Genomic DNA, 5,489 nt, shown 5'->3' with positions numbered 1-5,489 from the left:
GGAGGAACTGGCAGTGGAGGGGGTGGTGGTGGGGGAGGTGGAGGTACTGGTGGTGGTAGAGAAGGTAAAGTACATCCTTCTGCTGTTTGCACATTAGACCCCTTAATGGAGCATGCAGGGGTTGCTTGCTGACAACTCCTGCAGGTGGAATTTCCTGATACACATGAATTAGTTTCTTTATCCTAGAAGAAAATACAAAACATTTGATAGCAGCTACTTGGGAAATAACCAATGTCTCATCTAGGTTTATTTTAAAGGTAAAGAAAGAAGAACAGTCCATGTACTATGTTAGAAGAACGTTTGTATGATAAATGGTAAAGGTGATATTTAATCTGCATGCATTTTGTCTTCCCTGGTTCTTCATTTCCCTCCTCATTAACATGCCAATGAGATGGCTTTATTAAACATTTTCCTTTTTAATTGCATACCTTATTTTAGACCCAGTGACGTCATCACCGGGTCTATCTGCTTCTCTATGCAATGGAGGCAGTTCATGGTTGGTGGGAAGGCCAGGCTAGGTGCTAAATGTAACTGATGCAAGCAGTGGACTGGTGCTTGAAATGAGCTATGCAAATATTAAAATGCATTTATGGGAGGATATTAGTCTGGAGGATTGGGCATTCCTAGGCAGACTGCATTTGCATGCAGACCACCCTAGGTAATGCCCACCTGTGATGCTGAGCCTCTTTGATTGAAAGAACTGAACTCCAATTAAAGAAAGGGGCGGGCAAGGGACAGTAATGCTGGGGAAGACAGCTGGACATCCTCCAAGCAGGAAATGAGGCAGGCTCTATCTGACTTGCTGCAGCGGCTCAAAATGTACAGTGAAATCAGGGGAAGCAATTTGAGTATAGGAAAGGAGCCTGTACAACTGTACCAGACTGAAGGCAAGCCTGGATTTCAGCTTTAAAAGAAAACTAGGGGGTAAGTGTTTTTCCCCATAGTTCTCTTAAGGGTCACTGGAGGACATGTACTAGCGTCCTCCCATGACACAAAGCTCAATATCAATTGAAGAAATGTCACCAAATGCTGTGGACATTTCTTCAATTGATATCTGTAACCAGTGGTGCCATCCGCAGTCACTACAAGCACCCTCCCCTGTCGTTGCAGCATGCGGTAAGGAGTGCAACAAGTTTCTTTCTATATTCCAAAGCTCAGTATATCGCGAACTACAGCTCGCGGTATACTGAGACCGCCGCAGCGGGACAGATCCCGACAATGCTGTCGAGATCCACCCAGCTGGCTCATTGACAGCGGGCTCTGCCTATCTAGAGGCAGAACTGTTCCTCCAGTCAGCACTGGAGGATCGGAGCGGGGTGGGGATCCCTGCGGACAGTCACCGCTCTCTGCAGGAAGTGAGCAAGTGACGGTATGCGTTCGCTCACTTCCCGATCTATTGAGCCTAGGGCTGCAGCTAACGATTATTTTCATAATCGATTAGTTAGCCGATTATTGAGTTCGATTAATCGACTAATCGGATAAAAATTTGAGCCCGACGTGTGACAGTTTCACGTTGGCTCGAACTATGAGGATGAGTGATTTTCACTCACCTCATAGTTCTCCTTTAAATGTTAGAAGCCCATATTATAATACATTTTGTAAAACCAAGTGATAGGCACACACCTATACATTGGCATATTTACATTATCTGGGTATCTTCCCCATAAAGGAAGAATATGATCAGCTTTTGGCCATGGAAGTCTTTCTCCATTTACATTACTTCCTAATGAATTGATACCCTTGAGAGGACAACATAAATCTTCTATTCTTTCATTGAACCATTCGTTCAAAGATTATCCAATTGTCTCCTTTGATCTTCTGATCAAGGGATGACGGCCAGATGGGTGCTGACAGCGGCACCAGCTGTGCGAATTTTGACCTGTTCTTCAGCAAGAACTGTTTGTGATAAAGTGTATGGCTAGCTTGAGGCTATATCTTTCAACATACAAAATGGATAGGGTACCTCTGCCTTGTTTGACAATTTGAAAAACAATGCACACGGTCCTTAACATTTTTTTCGCAAAGAGATATTCATCATAGTTAAAGTCGAAAGAAATGAGGAACGTATGTCTGACAACAACAGTACATATTTGTGAGTTTCCTGGCGGGACTTACCGGAAGTGATACCTGCAATTTAAGAAACTCAATTTCAAGTTTGTGTAGGCGTTTTTTTAGCGTGCGTAGCTCACGTTGGCAGATTAAAGATGGAGCAATTGTATTTTTTACTAAATTAACTCGCTGGAAAAAAAAATTCACACATTTAGATTAGTAATGTTTTTGGAAAGTATGTTACCACACAAGTTTACAGAATTACAAACACCAAATCAACAACTATTTTTAAAGATGAATTCAAGCTTACCCTTAAAATTCGTTGTTTTGTGAAACCCAGGATGATTTACAGATATCAGCTAACATATCAAGAATATAAGAATGATCACGGATAAAACTTCAACTGATGCATGCCATGGTTGTGAACTGTGCCAGAGGTAATAATCCAGACGACGTCCTAACAGTGATACTCTATGGCAGGGGTGGACAACTCCAGCCCTCTAGCTTTTGTGGAACTAAAAGTCCCATGGGGCATTGCAAGGCTGACAATTACAGGCATGACTCCCAGAAGCATTATGGGATTTGTAGTTAGAGCACAGCTGGAGGGCCGGAGTTGACCACTCCTGCTCTATTGTGCAGTAATGTTAGTTGCCAAATACAATGCCTGCACTAGGTGTTGTGCTGCAACCTAACTCAAGCCTGCATATAGGGTAAAGCACTCTAGGGCATTACTGGGCATACAGTAAACATTGCTTTAGGATCTACCTAAATAGTGCAGGCAGCTACTAAAGAATCCAGAAATCACAATGTGTGTTGACATCTTTTAGGAAATGTGAATATTCTTTCTTCTTTACCAAACATTTATAGGTCGCTTTTCTTTTTTTTTGTTACAGTTACAACGTGTTTTTACTAATGTAGAAGGACTTAAAGGCTATGTTTATCTTCGAGACCGAGTTTTATGTTACACCCATATTCAAGGTCCAGCATGAAACAAGGTCACATCGCAACCCCCATCTCACCCCTCCCCACTAATTACCTGAATCATGGGTTCTTCTCCTTGCAGGCTGCTCCTCTTTTTTGATGCATGGTGTGGCTGTTCATGTCCAGGGCCGTTCCCATAATGAGGCAGTCTGAGGCAGGTGCCTCAGGTGGCATCTCATTGGGTCATGGGGGGGCGACAAACAAACGTTCAAGCTAGAGCATCCCAGGTTGGCAAGAGCTCTTAGCAACCTGTAACGCTCTGGCCGGCGGCCTGCCCAGCTCACCGATGTCACTGGTTACCAGGAGCTGAGAGGGAATCTGGCTGGCGTTAAGAGGAAGGGAGGAAGGGATTCATACTGCCTGCAACTGACTGACTACATCAATCTCCTAGACTACACCTCTCAGGCCTATGCAGTTACATGACAGCTCAGTGACTGCTTGTTAATAATAAAAATGTGTTTTTATCAAAATCTTTACACTACCATATGTATATTGTGAGATTTTCTTTCATGTAGACTTGAAAGGTGAGTAACAGATTCACTTTAGGCCATACATTTAATAAAAATCTCATGCTAATAAAAAGTTACAAGATGGTAACATTGTATAGAAAAATATATACTGTACATACCTTTTTTACACTGTTATAGGTCCACAAATATAAAGATATGAAGGGATACATTATGGAATATACAAATGATTTCACTGTATTTCCTATATTTGTGAGTCGAAACCATACAGAAAGAGCCAAATTCCAGTACCATGACGACGGTGCATCTGTTTGTACTGTCAACCTGGAAAGTAGAAATTTATAGGCACAATGTTATCAAGTATTTGAGTCATGACTTGCTATATCATTTAAAAGAAAGGTATAGATAAATATTGGTATGAAAGAATCTTGCACACAAATTTCTATTACAGCCTGTTTCTCCCTCCGCTGCAGCGATGGTATGTCCCTCGGGTTCCTCACATCCTATACACTGTATTAGACGTGAGGACTAAAGGATCCTTAGATGGCTAGCGCAGAGGGGAAGTACCGGTCTAACAGTCAGCCAGTTCTGAGGATTGGGCGAGTATAACTTTTTTATTTTAGCACCTAGATGAAAACAAGCACTTAACCCTTTCAGTGCGGGGGGTAGTCCCACCGCAAGGGTTAAGAAAAGTTTTGCCCAGAGTTCTTCTTGAAACAATTTGTACATTACTATCATGTTGCCTCTTAGTGTCCTCAAGTTTAATGCATGCAGTCTTTCCTCATAGATTTACCCCTCTAACCCCTTTTATTAGCTTTGTTACCCTTTTCTGGACTCTCTCCAGCTCAAAGCCATCCTTTCTGTGGATCGGTAACCAAAATTGAACTGCATACTTTTTTATGCAGGAAAGTACTCTACTGTCTGGCATTGCATGCTGTTTCTAAGCCTGCTGTCTACTAGGACCCCCAAATCTTTTTTCCCCACCTATTCCCATAGTGGTGCTCCCATTATTGAGTAGCTTGCGTGCATATCTTTAACACTAAAATGCATAACTTTACATTTTTGAATATTAAACCTCATGTGGTTGCCCGCTCCCCTTTTTTAACAATGACTTCCTGTGATATTGCCATGCCTTTAGTCAAGTTTATCACACTACAAATTTTGGTGTCATCAGCAAACACTGAAAAATGGCTATTAATACCCACCCCAAAATAATTAATAAACAGGTTGAACATCAAATGGCCCAAAGACAGAACCCTGGGGCACGCCACTGCCAACCAATGACCACTTAGAAAACGAGCCATTTATTGGAGACTCTCTGGACACGTTCCTGTAGACACCATTTCATCAATGCCTAAAGATTGTAGCTTATAAGCGTTTATGTGGTACTATATCAAATGCTTTTGCAAAATCAAGGTACACGTCCACTGGCTTTCCTCCATCTAGGTTGCCACTCACCTCCTCGTAGAATGTCGCTAGGTTGGTTTGACAAGAATGGTCTTTTATGAATCCATGCTGGCTGACACTTATGATATCATTACCAATGGCACATTCTTGGATGTGGTCCTTTATCATTTACTCAAATAATTTGCATATTATTCATGTCAGACCAACAGGCCTATAATTCCCAGGTACACATCCTAAACCTTTTTTTGAATATTAAAAGAACAGTTGCCTTACGCCATTCAGTTGGTACCTCCCCAGTCATTATTGAGTCCTTAAAAATTATGAACAACGGCCACATTATAACTTGGCTTAGCTCTTTAAGTACCTGGGTGCAAGTTATATGGTCCAGGGGATTTATTCATGTTTAGTGTTTCTAGTCTGTGTTGAACCCTAATTTCTGTCTACCACATTGCTACTCACAGCCTTGTAATGTTCATTAGGACCCATCTGTTTTGCGAGAAAATATTGTGGAGAAGAATGCATTTAATACTTCAGCCTTCTCCCTGTTATTTTTGATCAACCTCCTATGCTTACCTTTTAATGGAC

Source organism: Nanorana parkeri, unplaced genomic scaffold, assembly GCF_000935625.1.
Source record: "Nanorana parkeri isolate BGI_ZX_2015 unplaced genomic scaffold, ASM93562v1 scaffold539, whole genome shotgun sequence".
Taxonomy (NCBI): Eukaryota; Metazoa; Chordata; class Amphibia; order Anura; family Dicroglossidae; genus Nanorana; species Nanorana parkeri.
This window is presented reverse-complemented; position numbering follows the sequence as displayed.